This window comes from Canis lupus, chromosome 19 (genome assembly GCF_003254725.2).
Source record: "Canis lupus dingo isolate Sandy chromosome 19, ASM325472v2, whole genome shotgun sequence".
Lineage (NCBI taxonomy): Eukaryota > Metazoa > Chordata > Mammalia > Carnivora > Canidae > Canis > Canis lupus.
The window spans coordinates 41,036,148-41,058,530 of NC_064261.1; the positions used below are offsets into that span (position 1 = coordinate 41,036,148).

The window sequence follows — 22,383 nt, forward strand, 5'->3', positions numbered from 1 at the left end:
GTTCTTGGATTAATTCTGTGAGGAAGGTGCTGCTCCCTTGCCTTTTTTAAAGGTGAAGAAAGTGATCTTCATGGAGGTTTAGGTCATTGCTCTAGTTGCACAGCTAGTAACTCATAGATAAAGGACTAAAACCTAAGGAAGCCTGTCTCCAGAGTCTGAATTAATGCCTGCTTCTTCTGACATGGTACTTGAGGGAGCAGAAGCTCCTAATCCCAGCTGAAAGTTTTAATGACCACTGAATATGCTGGGCACTGTTCCAGGAGCAATACACTCAGAAGTAAATATGATCTAGCCCTTACCCTGAAAGCACTTACAGTACCTGCTTCTTTGAATTCTAGTTATTGTGTATTTTTTTTTTATAGTTGGATTTTCAGAAGCACTGAGTAGAGAACAATTAATTCTAAGTAATAACATTAGGGAGGGTTTCATAAAGAAAGTTACAACCTGACCTGAGCCTGTAAGATGACGTTAACAAATAGGAAATGGAAAAAAAAAAAAAAAAAAAAGGTCTTTTGAGCATAGGAGAAGACAAAAGTCCTCAGCCATTGGTGGGGGCCAGGAACAGTAAGTTGTCAGGTATAACTGGTTATAGCCTCAGAAATCATTTCACAGGCAGAATTTGTAGGACATATTGATGGATTGGAACTCGAGGGAGAGAGGGTTTAGGAAGAATCATTTTTCAAGCTGGATGGCTAGTAAGATGCTAACACTATTAATGGACAGAGAAAACCTTGAGGGCTGGACAAGATGTGATTAGTTCCAGACATGCTTAATTTGAGGTTCCTTAAAGTAGTAGGTGTAACTTTCCAATCAATTGTTTGGTATTTAGATCTCAAGCATAGCAAAACACTCAGTATAGGACAAACTGGGGTAGAATGAAGAAGGTAGAAATATTCCATCTATTATTTTTTTTAAAGATTTATTTATTTATTTATTTATTTATTTATTTATTTATTTATTCATGAATGATAGACATAGAGAGAGAGAGGCAGAGACACAAGAGGAGGGAGAAGCAGACTCCATGCTGGGAGCCCGACACGGGACTCGATCCCAGGACTCAAGGATTGCACCCTGGGCCAAAGGCAGGCGCTAAACCGCTGAGCCACCCAGGGATCCCCCATTTCATCTATTATTAACTTTTATAATAAAATCAGAAGTAACTTATTAAAGTTATGAAATAAACACTAGATAAGGTAGTCTCACATATCATGTGTATGTGTACATAATACATATGTATACAATACACATATTATGTATATTTTATATATTATATATAATAAAAGATGCATATGTTTGATATATGTATGCATATATGTATATCTTCTATCTTCTCTAGATGTACCTTCGCTATACATAAATATATGTATAAATATATGCAAATATGTGTATCTTCTATGAGAAAAGGCACTTTGAATTTCAAAACATTGGTATAGAAGTAGATTTGGGATATGACTTTAAGATTGGACCTTCATAATTTTATCTACTGCTTACAATGTAAAATATACATTCTCATTGATCAGTGAAATTGGAAAAGAGGTGCTAGTGGCCCAGATGTTACTCATTCAGGGTGAGAAATGATTGCCACACAAGGTATATGTAATAAAGGTGCTGACCTCTAAAAGCTATTAACAAAGTGGCTCTGTCTCAATGGGACTGAGACCTCACAGTTTTGTCTTACCATTTTCTATTTCCCCATTTCATGTTTGTACATGTACACACAGTAGATTACTCAGAATCACAAGTCTTCTGAGGTTAAAAAACTAAAACCTGTCCCATCAATTTTAGGAGAAGGGAGCATTCACTTGTGCATCGCTTGAGAGGAGAGTTGCAAATCATCAGGACCGAATTTTATGTGTACAATATAGTAATATAATTTTCCTATCATGACAGGCAAATCCAGGACTAGAATGAAGTTTCCAGCATTCCCAAAGCAGCATCTCCTTGCTGCCCTCAGTTCTCTGATTTTAGGGATAAAATTGAATTCTATTTATGTTAATCCTATATTTATTAAATTTGATCAAGGGAGGCATTTTATTTTCTGGGTGGCTTATAATGCTAATAAATAGAAAACACTGATTTGGTCTCATATTTCTCCTCTTCCTAAGAAAATTTACCGATTTAGGGATCCCTGGGTGGCGCAGCAGTTTGGCGCCTGCCTTTGGCCCAGGGCGCGATCCTGGAGACCCTGGATCGAATCCCACGTGGGGCTCCCGGTGCATGGAGCTTGCTTCTCCCTCTGCCTGTGTCTCTGCCTCTCTCTCTCTCTCTCTCACTATCATAAATAAATAAAAATTAAAAAAAAAAAGAAAATTTACCGATTTACCTAATCACATTACCAATAAAAGAAATTAAGTTTTGTTTCTTTGGTGCTTAAAAATTTTAGTCTTAAGGACCACAAGTTGCTTTCTCTTTGTTTTAAGAATTGCATTCATTGAATTAAAATCAAATATATATTTAAAAATTCTAACCATAGCTTTTAAAATCACTATGGAGTTATTCTTTAAATGAATGTTTAAAAGTAGGAAATCCTGAATAGTGCCTGTAGTTAAAAATATGATGTTGTAAACTTAAACTTAAGTATATAAATCTCAAGGGTTCTTACAACAAAACAGGGACAGAAAGAAAATTTCGAGGATAATATACGTTTGTTACCTTGATTATGGTGATAGTATCAGGGGTTGGTACGTACATGTCAAATGTTCCTTAAAGTAGTTAGGCATAGCTTTTCAATCAATTGTTAGATATTGAGATCTGAAGCCTAGCGTGTTTGACATGTGTATATCAAGCTTAACAAATTGTATATATCAAATGTGCAGCTATTCAGTTATACCTCAATAAGCTTGTGGGGGAAGGAGGAAATCCCAAATTGGAACTCAGCATTATTCTTGATGTGTATATACACGCACATAACCTAGATACATCCTCAATATGGAATGTTCTTATGTTTCACTGACTGAAATCACCAACCATTTCTCTGCCATCCCTCAGTTTCAAGAGGAAACCTCTTCTTCCTCTATAGTCTCCTTCCTGAATCACTACATGCATACCACTTGCTGTACACTATATGACTGTGAAGTGCACAGAACAGTATTTTTGTTCTGCATGGAATCACATGGAGAAAACACTTGAGCAACTCAAAAACAACAGATATTCATTAGAAAAATCCATCAGAGGGCAGCCCGGGTGGCTCATCGGTTTAGCGCCACCTTCAGCCCAGGGCGTGATCCTGGAGACCCGGGATGGAGTCCCACGTCGGGCTCCCGGTGCATGGAGCCTGCTTCTCCCTCTGCCTGTGTCTCTGCCTCTCTCTCTCTCTCTCTCTTTCTCTGCGTCTCTCATAAATAAATAAATAAAATCTCTAAAAAAAAAAAAAAATCCATCAGAGAAATCAGTGGTAATTTGAGTTTCCCCAAGGAGAAAATGCAAATATATTGGACAGAATGTGAGATCAGAGTAATCACCCAGCCAGCGTGGATGATGATGTGTAAATAGTGGTAAAGTGGATACAACTAAAACGTGTATTTCCGACCATTAATATTTGCCTACTAACATTCAAAAGGCATTGAGTACCAGCGAAGTGTGACCTTCTGTGGATCATTAACAGGACATAGACTTTTTAGAACCTTCTGCTAGATGTTATAGAATTCAAAGTGTACATTTTAATTACGTTTTTTTTATTGATGACAATTCAGTTTAAATACATAAGATTTTTATAAATCCATTCCAAATGATGGTAGAAAGTAGGATAAGGATTTTAGTAGGATGCCAGAATTCCGTTGTTTTGTTTTTTATCCCTTGGAAGATCCTAACAGAAACATTATTATTGAGAAAGTGATAAATATGCTATAATCTTTTACATGAAAGTTTATCCATCAGGGCCTGAGGATCTCCAAGGGGATAATGGACAAATCTAGACATGCCAGAAGTTGTTTAAAAGAACAGTCCATGTATGTACATATGATTATGTTTTATTACAAAGATAATTCTTGTAAAAATTAATTTAAGTATATTCTGGATTTCAAACAAATGCTTTATAAACTTATATAGGATATAATTGAACCTTTACATTTGCCTTTCTGGTCATACTAATAACAAGTAATTACCTCAAAGGTTTATTTTAAATCTGAATTTGAGATCCGCAGACCAGTGACAGTTATTTATTCAGTTGATCCCAGTTTTTGTTTTGGTTTGTCTTTATTGTGGTAAGAACCCTTAACATGAGATATACCTTCTTAGAAAAATTTATTGTGTACGATATAGTGCTGTCAACTAAAAGCACAATGTTGTATAGTGGATCTCTAGAACTTATTCATCTTAAATAACTAAAATTTTATGCCTGTGAATAATAAATAAAATTAATTAAATAATAAATTAATTGATTAAATTAATTAAATAATAAATAAAATTAACTACTTACTTTCCTCTCTTCCCACCGTCTGGCAACCACCATTCTACTATCTGCTCTTATGAATTTTTATTCTTTTAGATACTTCATACAACTGGAATCATGCAGTATTTTTTCAATGACTGGACTATCTCACTTAACATAGTATCCTCAAGATTCATCCTTTTTTAAGGCTAAAAAAAATTCAAATTTACATATATGCCACATTTTCTTGATCCATTCTTCCGTCAGTGGAAATGTAGGTTATTTCCACATCTTGGCCATTGTGAATAATGCTGCAGTGAACATGGGAGTGAAGTTTTTACGTGTTCCTATATTTTTAAGCTAAAGACACATTGTCCCACATAATTACAAGGATGTATTCTCCAGCAGATAGGCCATTGTCTAGTTGAGTACTTAATATGTGCATAGTAATACTATGTAGTAAAGCTAGGACCTCTTAAAATAAAAAGGTAGCTTTTCACTGGATCCTTGAAGAAAGGAAACACACAGAGCTGGATTTAAAGTGAAAAGGAAGGATGAAGAGGGAGAAAACACATCTGTCTTTTTTTCTGAATTAAATACTGGAAAAGATTATCAGGAATTATAGGGGTGGCCTGTAGGACTATTCCTATTGACTGTGTCCATTAGTCTAGATGTGTGTAACAGCAAGGAACTGGAGGAAATAATACAAAGTCAAGTCAGCTGCTCAGTCTGTTTACACGGTGCCAAGGAATGTGTTTAATTACTGCCTTTCCCCCTTCTTCTCAATATGTTTTAACTAGATAGACTATTTTGCCGCCATGTGGATACAAGTTTGGATACAGGCTTGGTCAGAAGACTTAGCAGTTGATAAGCCTCTTTACTCTCAGGCTGCTGGAAACTGGCTTACTATGTAGGCCACAACTTTGAGCCCAGACCTGTTTCATGCTATCCGCTATCCTGTTTAAAATAATATTCCAATTGAGATTTATAAGATTTTTGCCTTCCTTATTTTCAGTGTCAGCTGAAAGAATGGTAAACCATTTATGATTTACATGTGGGAGAAAAATTCTTTGAAGGAAATGAATTGAGTTGTTTCTAGAAAATTAGTGTACAACTCTATTAATTTCCAGATTGTTTCCAGGTTCCTACATGCCATGATTATTACCTGATTTTAGTAAGCAATCTGTGCTGTGTTTCATCTTTGCAAAATCTAAAGTGTTTTCTTTCCTTCTCTTTTTCTTTAAGAGTACTACTTCTAATCTGGTCTTGGTTTTAGCTAATCTCTTGGTACTTCAATTAAGAAGACAAGAGCAATTTCTTGATTAGTTCTATCTTCAACTATAGCCATCCTTCACAATTTTACATTTAACCCTGAATTCTTTTTCTGCTACTTTAGGATACAAGTACATACCCAGGACTGCAATGGTAGGAAAATGAGACTTTAGATACCAACTTTCAGAATAGAATCCAACTTCAGTTAAGCAGGGTCAGCTAATAGCAAAACGATGAATTTAATTTTTGAAACTTCCTTTTCTTTCCTTTTTGCACCTATTTTCCAAGGTTCATTGCCCACCCCACCCACCACCACCAAATATTTGTTGTATCCATGTGCCTAATAGGACCCTTTAAGCATGCCTCTTTTACTTATGTACCTATAAACTCCCATTCTAGCATCAACTAAACCAACTCTAGGGTGGAAATCACCTGAAATGAAATGACAGTAAGGTTTAAGTAAGCAGCTGATAGGCATAGTATTGTCATCTGTCCAGTACAATTTGCCCTGTGAAACAAAAATTCTTAATTCAAGCTAAGTGGAGAGTAGGTAAATGGGCTTAATGGAAAAAACTTAAGATTTGGCATCAGGAACACTTGAGTGGTCATTCTTGCCCCATTCAGTCCTGTTTCCTGCTCTGTAAAAAGGTTTGACAGTGTCTAGCTTTCAGGAACCTTGCAGTGATGCAATTAGATGATATACTTTAAAGCACCAAGCATAGGGTCCAACATAAATTAGCAGCTAATAAATAACACAAAAAAATCAGCACTTAGAAATGGTACAATTTTAAGTATTTTGCCAATACACTAAAGAAAATATTTTTGGACAGCAGCTCTTTGTTGTTTTCATATTTTATCTATAGTATTCCTCAAATCTGCCTTGTTTTTCTGGAAAGAGATTTATAGGAAGTTAGGAGTAAAACTTACTGAGGCCTTTCCTTTATAGTTTTAACAAATGCTTTCTCTAACAGCTTGCAGAAGGGGTCTTGTTATTTTGGCCACAAAGATGCAAGTTAAATGTCAGCAAGAGATTAACTTTATTTTATGTAATCAAAGAACGTTTTGAAGTATTAAACCATGATGCAGCTATGCCTGTCTACTGTTGTCCTACGAGCTGCTGCCTCCTGTTCCCCCCACTGTCACCACTTCACACACTTGAACAGTATGATAAATGAGGGCTCTTGTGGTTCACAACTTCCTCCATGAGGAAAATCCATTGTCATCTTCAAATAAAAGAATGGCTGATGGTAAAGGTCAGCTCATGAGTCCAATTTTACCTTTGGTTTGTGGACTGGGGAGAAACAAAGCCACACAGATGTGAGGCAAGGTGCTGACAACCTTTAAAGTCTGAAATTGTCTAAAAAGGCAGAGAATAGTAGCATACTGGAAATGTGTTATCCCCTGCTCCTATTTCTTTTTTAATTTTTTTTTTTTCATTTTGATCAGCATGTAGTTTAAGAAGAGTGATACCAACATACAGGGAAATGGACCTACCACTGGGCACATTTTACCTTTTGCATCATTTGGAAAATGATGTTAAAATTTACAGCTTAAATCTTCACTTTTCTTAGTACTTTACCCTTTTTTATGTGGAATCATCTGCTTAGTAATTAAATTTGATGCATGGAGTTTTTGAATATAAAATTTTTACTAGTAAATAAATTGAACAATAGCATATCATTTCCCCATGAGAAATCAATCTTCCTGACTCTTGATTAACTAAAATGCATGGAGAGAGGGCATTCATTATTAAAATTTAAAGCTGTGGTTAACAGAAAGTTACTAATTTAATCTTTGCTGTTGAAAATAGCTTCAAATTATTCGTCTATTTCATAGCCTTATTAAATAGAGCATGGCATGATGAATGTAAAAAAATGGAATATTCTCTGATGATTAGATCTCATATATTTTCTAAATATTATTTTGTACCTGAGAGTACAATAAAGGTTCATAAAATAGAGGCAGGTACATCAGATGAACTATAAATATTCCTTAGAATTTACTCTTTTGAAAAATAAATTTATGCTTTTTGCCAGTTTTCCTCACCTTTCTCTCTTTCAGGGGTGTTAAGTATGGAAAAACATGAGGAAAGTATTTAGTTAAGATCCTATATATTCTGATTTCCTTCTATACCCTGTTCAGAGATGAACCTGTGACCATGTAATATATGGACAGAGACTATAATCTATCATCTTCTTTTCCTGCCCTTTTTAAACATCTAGTTTAGCAGGTAATACAAAATAGTAATCTCCTTTTCCTTACGAAGCATTTATTATGTCACTCCACCATCCCTGCCCATTCCCCCATTATTCTTTCTGCATATTTTTCTATCTCATACCTACTTTTAACTTCTTAAACTATATTTTCCTTTAAAATAACTTTTGTAGCTACTATGTATTATATCAAGAGGTTTATACTCTAGCTTTGTAACCATGGCTTTTACAATCTCTCTATAGACACCTCAGTCATCTAGAATTTTATTAAAACCTCCCTTCTTGGCATACCTGGGTGGCTCAGCAGTTAAGCTTCTGCCTTCAGCCCACCATGTGATCCTGGAGTCCCAGGATCAAGTCCCAGGATCGAGTCCCACGTCAGGCTCCCTGCATGGAGCCTCCTTCTCCCTCTGCCTGTGTCTCTGCCTCTCTCTCTCTCTCTCTGTGTGTGTTTCTCTCATGAATAAAACAAACAAACAACAAAACAGCAGTGAATATGTCATTTCAGATTAAATAATACCCATGAAAAAAAATGGCAGATATAATATATAGTTTAGCCAGGCAATAAGACAGTAGGCCCGTTAGCCTTGACTTCTTTCATTTCTTTCAAAGCTGCCTTCTGATCCCTGGCTTTTATAGCTACTCTACCCAGTTGAACGAACCCTTCTTCCCTGATGGTGCTGGCAGGAAGTCAGGTCTAACCTTCCTTCACCCATAATAATTCCAAAATCTGGAGAGATTTACTCTGAGATTAACTCCCTCATCAACCCAAGTGCTATCTTGAGAGTAACCTGAGAATAAGTTAGTCATTTAGAAGGTCCAAACCTCAGCTCTCATTAGCATCCCAATGATGAGTTCCAGGGTCTGCTAAGGGGTCCCAAAATTCCTAACTGTCTACCAACCTCTCCAATGCCCTTTTACTTCATACCTTTCTGAGCAGTGAGTGGTAATGTAACTGAAAGACACTATACACATGGTTCTTAACAAAACAAAGTTCTCTAAAATATCTTTGATATTTATACTTAGACAAGATATATGCCTCTCAACTTTTAAATGATGCATTCTGTCCAAACAAAATTAAAGTTCTACTTCCTTGCAAGCCCACTACATTCATTTGCAAATTTTGTCTCTCTTTTTTACATTTAAAAAATCAAAAACAAGTTCTCTTTCTAGGGAATCACATTTGAATGTAGACTTATTTACATTTTACCTTTTTCTTATTTTTAAAAATATTATGTGTCCCAAATCAGTCACAAAAATTTAAGCAAGAAAAATTTGATATCGGTGAGTTGTGGTTTGAACTATCCTTTGAAATTGTGCAAGTAGAGATGGATCAAAGAAAGCTAAAATTTTAAAGCCACCAAGACTTTCAAGCTCAGTTAATGAGCCCTCTCATTGTGCAGGTGATGAGTAAATTCCAGACTAACACTTACAAATGACTTTCCTAAAGTCTCCTTCTGTAGCCAAAGAGTAACCAATTTAGACCAGCACTAGATTTCCTGACAACCAAATCTGTGCACTCCAACTAATATAGGTCTGTGTCCTCTGAGATTTTAAAGTTAAATCTGGGTATACTAATCCATGATCCCTGTCAAAATTTTGTCTCTCCTCACCTACAGACCCATTCTATACCTCTTGGAGTCCTCTTTGTTTTGTAGTTTTCCTTATACTCCCAAATATTTGGGCAGTTTCTTTACATGCTGAGTTCTCTTATGTGCCAGCTCTTTTAAGTTATTACCAATTATAATTGCCATACATTCTTCTCTCCTTCAATTTCACTTCTGAAAAACTGTGGACAATATTTGAGCTCTTTGGGCAGTGTAAATCTCTGAACCACCTATTTATAAGATAAACTCTTATAATTGGAAGAGTTTCTGATGTGATCATGATGTTATAGATACCCTGCAAGTAGGGATAGTTTAAAAAATGGGTTTATTATTTTTTTAAAGATTTATTCATTTACTTATTTATGATAGACAGAGAGAGAGAGAGAGAGGCAGAGACACAGGAGGAGGGAGAAACAGGCTCCATGCCGGGAGCCTGACGTGGGACTCGATCCCGGGACTCCAGGATCACTCCCTGGGCCAAAGGCAGGCGCTAAACTGCTGAACCACCCAGGGATCGCCTAAAAAATGGATTTAATATCTATCCATAGAGTTGGGACTTCTCTTTAATTCTTTTCATAAAGATAATTTTTAATTCAGCCATAATTTTTGAGTGCCTACAATGCTCCTGGACTGTAGGAAATTAGTAGAATGTAGAGTTGTAGAATGTAGAAATTAATACATTCAGAGGTTGCCCCAGGAAGGTTCCAATCACCCAGTCCATGTATTCTTCTGGGGTCAGTGAACCACCTAAAAGTGTAGGAAAAATTCTATGACTGTTTATTTGTCCATATATATTTTTTTTCTACAGAGAGCAGTCATAGGCTTTATTAGGTTTTTCAAAGATTTATAATCCAAAAAATGGCTAAGAAATACTCATTCAAGCTAGCCCTTACCCAAACTATAATAAAATAAATCCAAACTTCCAGAAATATCATTCATTGCCTTTGTTAGGCTTCTTACAGGAATTTCCCCTGTACACAAACTAGCTCTTACTTAATATACACACAAACTAGCTCTTACTTTAAGTCTCTTTCAGCTTGTTAAAGAAGGTAAAGTTCTGTTTATTAACACTGATGATCAGTAACTTTTAATTGAATTACTTTTTTTTCAAATACTTCCTGGCCAGAAAAATCTTAGATCCTAAAAATATTCAATGCGGACCTAATTGTTTTAGCTTTGTTATAAATAGTATACATCTCCTCCAAGCTCAGTATTGTTAAATATAGTTATTTTAGCACTGTTTTGAGGCTAGATCCATTTCCAAATGTAGCAATTGCATACAACCTTTCCTTGATTGAATACAGAAAAAAGAATTTTCCTGAATGGTCAATTTCCTTGTCATATGGGGAAAAATTAACTCCTTTTAAAAAAATCCCTAATAGCACTATAAATTATTTCCTACTGCCAGTTACTGCAAACTAAAGTTACCCTCATGAAATAAAAGCATTGTTAGGTAACAGGAAGGTTTCATGACTCCCTCATTGGCTCTCATTTTTAAAATCACACATGTGCAACGTTAAGAGAGTAAACTAATATTGGTTTTCATGGAGAGCTGATTTCCTTCTAAGCCTCAAAAGTCTGAAATTGAATATTTTTCACCAAGGTGAAACAAAATGTAACCTTCATGTGGAGATCTTAGATTCACTGGTAATTTACTTCCCTTGCAGTCCTGGATGCTAAGCACCTTAATAGGACTCATTGTGCCGTAGAATACCAACTTCACTGCCATTGCAATTTGAAGGCATATGCCTTCTTTCTAAGGCATAAAGAACTTAGCCATATATAAAATGGTAGTATAATAACTAACAGTTCTTGTGATTGGTTAAGTATTTTTCAGATAAATAGGAAATGGAATTAATCTGGCCATTATACTATTTTCACTTTGACTTCATTGAGGTTATATTTTTTGAGCCTCTTCCTTTCCACACCCCACTCCAGTTCTGTATGTGTCAAAGTATTATGTTAGGCACAGGGAATAAAAAGGTGAATTGATACTACTTAGTTCAGTATATCGAGTCTCTGTAAATGGACAATGAGGTTTTTTTCACATGCAGAATTTATTATCATGATTTGGACAATTTTAATTGATTTCATGACTAAGTAGCCCAGAGACTTTGAACATGCAGATTAGGCCTCAGTCTCCTGTCCTTAAATAAAAACATCAGACCAGAGGATCCTATATAATCTCCTCAAATTGAATAATCTCAAAAATGATGCCCCACCAATCCCAAACTAAGATTCAGAGTTTATAAAGTTTACTTGTCAGTGCCTCTTTTTTGGATCTATTAGACGGGGGTATTTTATTGCTGAAAAGAGACATAGTCAGAGATAAAGTGGAGAAAAAGGGGGAAGGATAGGAATTGCCCACCTAGATGAGTTGTTAATGGAGAGAGAGATGAACATAATCCTAGAGAAATGATCGTTATAGTAGACTTTGTGAAACTCTAGGAGAAAGCAAAAACAATCTTAGGACCTAAGTGAGAGTAAGCTGCACCTTGATGGGGAAAGGGATATACTTCCCTTCTGCCAAGAATCCTATGGTGTTCTGACCTCTAGAGAATCCAGACAAATTTCACCTTGACATGGATTTAGGCATTGTCACCATGACCTCTAGCAGGGACAGTTTGAGTTTGTTCAGCTGGTTTCCTGGGTATAGAATAGAGACAAGGGAGTTTTGGAGCTCCTATGTAAGATGGTGATTAAGACCCTGGCTCATGAACATCTGTGGACACCTACTCCAGACTTCTAGAAAACTTGGAGTACTCTGGGAGCCTCTTTTAGGAGACACACAAAATGGGAGGTCTGGTGATAAGACTAAAAAAATCTCAATTTTGATCTAATGGGATTTATTATCTCCATGGAAGATAGTGAGGTCCACAGAACATTTGCTTCTTCAATATATCTATTCCAATCTAATGTAAGACCAATTCTTCTTTTAGTCTCAATTGTTCATTGTAAACATAAGTTAATATAGAGTTTTCAGAGACTTGCCCAACCTGCATTATTTTGAGAAACTTTAAATATATCTTGGCACCTGCAGAAAAAAAGGATATGGATATTTTTAGCCAGGTCGAAGCACAAATACATTTTAACTGATGCTTCCATGAGTAACAACAAAATAATTTTCTCATTCCAACAGTTCATTATTTTCTTGCAACTCATTCCTCTGATTTTGCATCCACTCTGAAATTTGTGGTGGAGGAGCCCTCTCATCTTCTACTTATGCTCTTTCAACATCTTATATCAAAGAATATCAGCCTATGAACTCTGATGGGTTTTCATATGATTCTGATGCTATTTATATCTGATAAGTATTGAATTGCTTACATTCTTAGCAATGCCCATCAATGGGTAATAGTATTCTCTCCAGCGGCTCCATGAGCTATGATGATATCGAAAACCTTTTTTTTTTTATATTTTATTTATTTATTCATGAGAGACACACAGAGAGAGAGGCAGAGACGTAGGCAGAGGAAGAAGCAGGCTCCATGCAGGGAGCCCGACGTGGGACTTGATCCCGGGTCTCCAGGATCACGCCCTGGGCCAAAGGCGGCACTAAACCACTGAGCCACCTGGCCTGCTTGATATGGAAAATCTAAGTGGCTTCACAAACAGAGTGTATCAACAATGAGGAATATGAGGTAGAGCAGAGGAGAGGATTGATTGAGAAATGCCATGTAGTGATGGTAGCTGACTATAGCTGAAAGTGAGTAGGTGTAACTATCCCCACTGTCCTCCTCCCTCTCCTTCTTGAGGAATACCAAATTTTGGGGGAAGGAACACGTTGCAAGAGATCAGGCCATACTATATGAACTGTGATCAATGAGAAGGATATTGGAATACATATAAATCCCAGGGCAGGGCTGGCGGGGAGCAGCTGGGGAAGATGAGGTTAAAATATTCTAAATCAAGAGGAATGCAGCTTATGAAGAAAAAATGGATAGTAAATGACTGTAGTGGTGTCTAATCTCTGATAACGTAGGAGGAAAAATAACAAAAGCAGACGGATTTCAAGACACCCGCTATGTAAGCATGGAGTTCAGAAAAAAATCCTCAGTTCCATTTGAAGACTCCTCTTTACTTGAAAATCATCAGTCATTAGTGAAATTGTGACCCATTATGAAACCTCAGAATAAAGAATGTTGGGTAACAAAACCTATCTGGGTGTGTAAGATAGTATAATAAAACAACCTAACATAAGCTAAGAATAAGTTCTGACTCTGTTTAGATCTGCTATCAAAAATACAAATTAAAGTGCTTATGTGAGTAATTCAGAGATGCATCTTGTTGGCTCAATACCAAAGATCTTGATTATAGATGTGCGTATTCAGGCTGATGGCCCACTTCACATTTCGGTTTGATAGATGCCAGTTTGTTCTTGAGAGTTTCCAGAGCCTAGAGAATTAACACAACAAAGCAAATGAGGGAATTAGAAAAGCCTGTTTTAAGTCAGGCTCCCTTATGTTTGCCTTCCAGGTCCATGACCTACTATCAGTGCAACCCTGAAAGTCACTTAGACTCCCTGAAACTACTTCTTAAATGTGTAAAATATGCATACTAATATGTATTTATGGGGGCTTCCCTAAGGATTAAACAAAATGATAGGTGTATACTATGGAAAGGTGTCTCTTTAACCAACTTTGAAGGGTATTCATAGACTGAAAGGAGGAGCCACAATGTAGCAGAGAGGAGGGGGAATGATCTCTCTTAACAGAAAATGGTATATCTCTGCACACAAAATATCTACAATAAAATGGAAGCCCTGTCAGTATAGAATGCAGAATGAATTCACTCTTAATATCAGAATTATTTCACTATCACCTTGAGGTGTTCTGCATCCATTTTCTAAAAGAAAACAATGAATTTGGTAAAGGTGTTTTATTAAAGAGGTGAAAACAGGTCATTTCTAAAAAAGGTTTTGATTGGATTTTTTTTCTGACGTGCTATGAAAATGAATCCATTCTTCCATCCATTTGTTTTACTTATATTAATTGATACTAGTGTAGATGGCTTCAGAGATGGGAAACTTGCCTTGAAATAGAATAAAATTTAGCCCTGTCCCCTTCCCACAACACAAAAGAGTCATGGATGCATTACTAATATGATTGTACTTATAAGAATCACTCAAGTAATTTGCATTTAATTCAGTATTTATTTAAGAAAATTGCCTATGATATACTCCCCTAATTGTGGGTTAAGGAGGAAATTAACATCTCTAAAGCCACAGAAGAGCTGAGGTAAGTTAAATTCAGAGCCTAAATGTAAGGGTAGTTAGAGAAATCCAGGCATGGCTTTCCTACAATGCAGAATGTTGAGCTTCTCCTGAATGCAACTGGGAAGTGCTTTTGCGGCTGTGGTCTGGCTAATGAATTGAGTAATTTAAACAGGAAAGGATTAAATGGGCACTGATGATCAATGCACAAGCTAAAAGTGTTGATTTGTCTGCTCTCAGTGCTTATCCTAAGCCTAAATGCAAGAAACTCATAAACCAATAAATGATGCATGGTGAAATGTTTTAGCATAAACTGAAAATATATTAGATAATAAAACCCATGGTGATGAAGTCAGGTTGTGTGCATTAAAACTAGGATCCTCGTGTTTATTATTCTTTCACCATTAACATTCTTTCATCAAAATGATTTTGCACTTTAGCAGTTCTCTTAGTAGTCAAATCAGGAGGATCACTGTACAACATAATTCCTTAAATATAGATAGGTAGATACATATGTGTGTGTGTGTGTGTGTGTGTGTGTGTGTACTGTGTCCACGTATGTTGTGAGAGAAAGAGAAGAAACAACTCTGACATTTGAAAGGGAGTGCATTGAGTCTGTTCAGGGAACCTCAAGGGCAAATTGAATAAAATCTAGCTCCTTTCTAAACTTGGCCCTAAGTAAATGCTTCCAAATCACCTACTTTACTTGTGGATTAAGACTAAAATGTGGCAAAATTAGCTGACTCTGGGGAACTAACATTTTCATCATGGCTGCAATAAATATTAACTGGGTAAATTTAAATGAATTGAAATTTTTACACCTTGGGACAGTCTCCACTTTGATTAACCCAGGGGTGACTTACCTTTTCCTTAAATTGCCCTTACTTAAAAGACCACTTCTAATCAATCTCAGCCTCCTATGATATCTTTGACTCTATGGCTCATGGTTTATGATGTTTATTTTCAGGTTGATGAATTTATGTTCTTAAAGCACTGCAGAAAATCATGCAAAGTGTGTATGTTCATAGAATATAATGTGATTGGAAAAAAATCTTTGCCCTGTGTAATTTTTAGAGAATGATAGTCATTATTGCAGATTATACATATTATGTAATGGCCTATATATGATAAGAACATTTCCAAAGAAGCAGTGGAGACAAAATGATATTTTTAAGCAAAACTTTCATTCTATCATGGCTATTTGCAGAATATCATGCATCCAAATGGAACATATAATATGTAAGCATACCATTGTTATAACTCTGGGACACTTTTTTTTTTTAACTCATAAAATCAACTTCACTGAGGTTTAATTTATAATATTTATAATAAGATGCATTTCTAAGTATACTGTACGGTTCAATGAATTATGGCAAGTTTATACACTTGTGTAACTACCACTCTAGTTGAAGCAATGTTCCCCATCCTAAGCTTGTCACCATATGCAGTACTAGTAAGCATGTGCTGTGTTAGGGGACAGAAACATGTGAAAGTGTTTTGAAAATTCTACCCTTCTGCATATATAGATACTATAGTTATATAATCTTATGTTTATGCTTTTCTCATGAGAAGAATATTAAGCAACGCAGCTGGACAGCAGTAAAAATAGCACTGGATTTGATACAAAACAGATCTGCTTTCAACTTCCAGATTATTACTTTCTTAATGCATAATTTTCATTCAAGTTCCATAACTTCTATGAACTCTGGGTCCCTCCCCTATTAAATGGGGATAATACCCACTTAAAGTGTAGAAAAGAGAAATCGGTTCCTGTAGAGGATTCACCCAATCAGTGATTGTCCCCTTTATGGTACTGAACATACCTTATCTTCAAACTATATTTACTTTGAAGACCTCTTCTGGTCCATCTCAGTCCTGTGCAGGATCTCTAATTCCCTGGGTCTTGGCTCATAATGTTTCTTTTCAGGGTGATAAGTTTATAACATTCTTAGAGTACTGTAGAAATACAAGCAAATTATATATGCTTATATGTTGGAATACAATGTAAGGGAAAGAATATTTTGTATGTATTTTAGGTGATAATATTTATTATTTCATCTGCCTAATTTAAAGGATTTAAAGGTCTATCTCTTGTTTCTCAACCTATTCTGCTCTGCTGAGATATCAGCTTTCAGAGTTGATGTTGGATTATTTCCTTCCCATCTAATCCATGTAGGTTGGCTATTTTTATGAACTTGCTCAAAGTAATAGCAACAATTCCAACACCTGTCCTTTCAATAAGGAGACTTAGTATGATCTTTACGTAAAATAGTTGTTGATATAATAAAAATATGATTGAGTCAAACAAAAATCAGATCCCTATCACAGATTTAGAAAAGTACCCCTTTTTTTGCCTTTTCTATGTACTTACCTGGGGTCCAACATTTGTCTGATATTTAGTCTTAGATCATAACTTTAGGAAGAGATATCTGAGACCTGCTTCTCTCGAGGGAAGATAAATATCTATATCCATGTAATTCAAACTCAGGCAGTTTCTTTGTCATTTTTGTAGTTTTTGTAGATCTGTAGATCTGCTACTTGAAATGGTGTAGGTTGTGGGTTAATCCAAGTTGTTCAAAAGGCAGACTCTCAGATAGGATTAAAGGTGTCAGCAGTTTATTGGGGTCATGCCTGTGGGAGAAAACACAGTAGTATTGGTAGAGCCATCACACCACAGTGCAGGTCTGACTCTGAGTGAAGGAGAGAGCGAGGCAAGGAAGGTTGGTGCAGACATCTTAGAATACAGTTCTAAGGAAAATTCAGCAAGGTCACCAGAGTCCTTGAGTCAAGTTTACCTGTTGCGGGAGTCCCTGGTTTCCCGACAATGGGCCTACATAATATTCCTGTTGCAATCAGTTACAAGCTAGGAGCAGCTGCTGGGAAGCTTGTCTCAGTACTAACACAGTGAAGGGTTTCAGAGTTCAGCAGTTTGTGGTATTGAGAGATGATTCTCATGACCACCAGAAGTGGCCCTTTTCAATGAGCATAGAGGTCATTTAGGGATTTTTGTAAAAAGGCAGATTCTGAGTCAGCATGTCCTCCGAGGGATCTAAGATTCCGCAGCTCTGATGTGTTCCCATGATCTGCTTTTGCCCCTGGTCCAAGTACTGCACTTTGGATTGCAGTGGTGGAAAGCACCCAGTTATTGATCAGTCCACATTTGTGATCCCATTACTCCTACACTTTTTTTAAAAAAACTTTTTATTGGAGTTCAATTTGCCAACATATAGCATAACACCCAGTGCTCGTCCCGTTAAGTGCCCCCCTCAGTGCCCATCACCCGGTCACCCCAACCACCCCCCCACCTCCCCTTCCAGTATCCCTTGTTTGTTTCCCAGAGTTAGGTGCCTCTCACGTTTTGTCACCCTCACTGATATTTTCACTCATTTTCTCTCCTTTCCCTTTATTCCCTTTCACTAATTTTTATATTCCTCAAATGAATGAGACCATATAATGTTTGTCCTTTTCCAATTGACTTATTTCACTCAGCATAATACCCTCCAGTTCCATCCACACCAAAGCAAATGGTGGGTATTTGTCCTTCCTAATGGCTGAGTAATACTCCATTGTATTCATAAACCACATCTTCTTTATCCACTCATCTTTCGATGGACACCGAGGCTCCTTCCACAGTTTGGCTATTGTGGACATTGCTGCTAGAAACATTGGGGTGCAGCTGTCCCAGCATTTCACTGCATCTGTATCTTTGGCGTAAACCCCCAGCAGTGCAATTGCTGGGTCGTAGGGCAGATCTATTTTTAACTCTTTGAGGAACCTCCACACAGTTTCCCAGAATGGCTGCACCAGTTCACATTCCCACCAACAGTGCAAGAGGGTTCCCCTTTCTCCACATCCTCTCCAACATTAGTTTTTTCCTGTCTTGTTAATTTTCCCATTCTCACTGGTGTGAGGTGGTATCTCATTGTGGTTTTGATTTGTATTTCCCTGATGACCAGTGATGCAGAGCATTTTCTCATGTGCGTGTTGGCCATGTGTATGTCTTCCTCTGTGAGATTTCTGTCCATGTCTTTTGCCCATTTCATGATTGAATTGTTTGTTTCTTTGCTGTTGAGTTTAATAAGTTCTTTATAGATCTTGGATACTAGCCCTTGATTTGATAGGTCATTTGCAAATATCTTCTCCCATTCTGTAGGTTGTCTTTGAGTTTTGTTGAGTGTTTCTTTTGCTGTGCAGCTTTTATCTTGATGAAGTCCCAATAGTTCATTTTTGCTTTTGTTTCTTTTGCCTTCATAGATGTATCTTGCAAGAAGTTACTGTGGCCGGGTTCAAAAAGGGTGTTGCCTGTGTTCTCCTCTAGAATTTTGATGGAATCTTGTCTCACATTTAGATCTTTCATCCATTTTGAGTTTATCTTTGTGTATGGTGTAAGAGAGTGGTCTAGTTTCATTCTTCTTCATGTGGATATCCGATTTTCCCATTACTCCTACACTTGTAATCCACAAAGCCTAGTTCCATTGGACTTATATCCCAGATCAACTCATTGCCCATTGTCCATTCTTTAGATGGTTTCTCTGTGTCACATGATCATCCTGGACCAATTATCTGTGACCAGCCATCTGGAATGATGTACATAGAATTGTAATTTTGCATAATAAATACTAGATTTTAAAATATATATTAATAGAAAATTGGAAACATAGTAAGACAAATAGATCAGGTGATAACTGTCATTGAATAGGTAGTTTGTTACTCATCAATCCCAAGAAGAGGGAGCACAGGGGATCCCTGGGTGGTTCAGCGGTTTAGCGCCTACCTTTGGCCCAGGGTGCGATCCTGGAGTCCCGGGATCGAGTCCCGCATCGGGCTCCCGGCATGGAGCCTGTTTCTCCCTCCTCCTGTGTCTCTGCCTCTTTCTCTCTCTCTATGTCTATCATAAATAAATAAATAAATAAATAAATCTTAAAAAAAAAAAAAAAAGAGGGAGCACACCACACACGGCCACACTGAAAAGCACCAGGTTTGGCAGTGAGGCTGTGGGGGAGTGGAGAACTCCTGTGTCCAAGAGCCTTTATTGTGCTTCTCACAGGAGGGAATGGGTGAGGCAGGCTAAGCAGGTTTAGGATTAGCTAGTTCAAATCATTTCAGTGGGCTCTGGGGCAAAAGGATTGTCTCTAGTTTGGTATCAGTTCCAGGGATGATCAGGACAGATGTATAGTAGCCAGGAGCCTGAAAGCCTCATAAAGAAGTTATTTGGGTATGGGCTCTGGACTGATTGGTTTGTATGTGAAAAAGCACAACTCTGGGAAGAAGATCCCCCTAAGGAGTAGTTGGGTTAGTTGAGGGAGACAAAAGACCATGGCAAGGTAAATCAGACATATTATCAGGATATATATATATATATATATATATATATATATATATATATATATATATATCGTAGATGTTAAAATATCAAACTTACAGAAACTAGAACCATCATTAATACAGTCAGTGGCTTTGTTTCAGAAATGACTTTTATAAGCACAAAAAGCATTTAGATGTCTCTCTTATAAGTAATTCTGGTTACATCTGAAGGCAGTTTGCTCTAGAGATTTGTTACGCCTGTGGGAAAACCATTTTCTAGCAAGTATAGGCATTTTCTTATTTCCTTTTAATTTCTTCAGTATTGCTGGATAAAAACTTATTCAAATTCTTATTTTTATACTAATATCAACCAGCCTTTTATTCTCTAAGAAGAATGAATCTACCTGCCTTTGATTGTCTGTACTTCTGACTCTGAAGCATTGCTTTGAAGAGAGCAAAGGGGATGTGGAAAGTCTTAGGTAAATACTCAGGGGGGAGGTTCAGGAAAGCCCACAAATAGCTTATCCATTAGCCTTTACCACACAAAAAGCTTCAGAGAGTGGGCATCTTTCACTCTCTTTACAATGTTCTTTCAAGTTTTCTGATGACCTCATGATAAAAACTTGATACAGTGGTAATAGACTTTAAGCCTTTGTTGTGTGGGAATGTCTTGGAAGCTACTGTAAGACCGCCTGTCTCCTGGGCTCAGGAGGCAGCTAATAGTAAAAATTTCTGAGTCAGAAAGGGGTCCTGTGCAGCAAATGGAAAGAAAAGTGAACTGACAAACTTAAACTCAGCAGACACACTCATCTCCAGAGGCTTGCAAGAAATAATCACATAATTGGTGTTTTCTGAAGAAAGTAGTATTTACTTTCGGATAACAATACAAGCTCAGCTGGCAGACTTAGGTACTTAAAGATATTTGGGAGGGCAGCATGGTACATAATTACATCCTTGAAAGGAAAATAGATAATCCCTCCAGGAATAGAGCATTTGCAGTCATCCAAAATCTGGCCTGTTTGTCAACCATCTTACAATGTCAGCTAGCGGTGGGAGGGAAATTACAAATGCGTCTCACTTCCATGCCAGAAAGTAACAATCCTACCTTTAGGCTTCTTTTTAAACCACTGAAAATAGAGCCACCTCAACACAAAACCCAAGAATTGCCAGCCTGGGGGAGGTCAAACTGCAATCACGCAATATGCGTTTGGGATTTCCAGAATATAAATCATACCAGAAAGTCTACTGTTTTTTCCCCACCAGCGACAAACTCCTGTGACTTTGGAGTTTGGTGATTTGGAAATTCTGGAGTGAAGTTTGTTGGAGTCAACAGGACTCAGTGAGAACTGTTCTGTTACTAGGTAGCTCTGCCACTACAGGCAGGTAGCAAACTCCATGAAATCCTAGATCCCCGCACTTCCTTTCTGTGACTTTAGTGAAAGCCTGAAATAAGTAAAAATGAGAATAAAGCTCATTGAAAAGTTATAATTTCCCTTCAACTAGGAGCTGAATTTCAAATCTTGAGATTTGCTATATTCAAATCCATTTTCTTCCCTCCCTCTCTGCTTTCCTTCCTTTTTTTTTTTTCTGCCCCTCTTTTTAATTTATGGTAGATAAAATAGATTTTTTAGAAAGATGGTTTAGGCTAACAGCATTACCCCACAAAGTTTTTATCATTATGAAAGAGGTTAATATTTGCTAAACATTTAAAATAGTAACTGGAACACAACAATCACTATATTTGCTAAATAGTACTGAAATACCCTAAAGTGTTTGAAAACAGACAAGTTAACCGAGTTTAGATTTGATTTATCTGAAGACCTCATTTTTTAACTGAATTAATGAAAGCAAATGTACATATATAAGCACAGTCTCAGTATTACCACTGGCCCTGTGCCTGGTAATCCTGACTCCTCTCAAAGGATTTTGAGTTTTGGGAGTTCCCTCCATGATAGAAAATATCGTTTGCCTAAAATCATCCAAGCATCTAGGATGGGTCCTGAGCCAGACCTAGACTTATGTAGGATGTGTCTCGTTTTCTACCTCAGAAAACTCCATGGACTGCCGCTGTCTTGGGCACTATGGCAGGTCCTCATACCTGAGAGGCAACCTGGCCAGTCAGTGAGTCATTCTCGATGACCACAGCATAATTTCTTTTCAGGATCATATGAGATCAGGCTAACAGAAGAGTACTGACGTTGATTTTGGAGCACTCAAATTGCTTCTATAGATAGGGACATTACCAAAAATAGTTGCCCAGGGCCCTCCAAACCCTGGACAGCCCTATGGAGGCTAAGGTCATCTTCCTATCTCTCTCTGTATATTTTTTTTTCTTTCCTCTTTTATGTGTATTTTGTATAACAGTAGACTCCAGCCATTCTAAGTTTACAGTGAGATGAATTTTGG

At 37.0% G+C, this 22,383-nt stretch overlaps 1 protein-coding gene across 1 annotated transcript in view; it reads left to right on the forward strand.

Annotated features, from left to right (window-relative positions):
• Positions 1–22,383, forward strand: part of THSD7B (thrombospondin type 1 domain containing 7B) — a 735,307-nt gene that overhangs the window by 573,625 nt on the left and 139,299 nt on the right. The gene's annotated exons all lie outside the window — the stretch shown is intronic.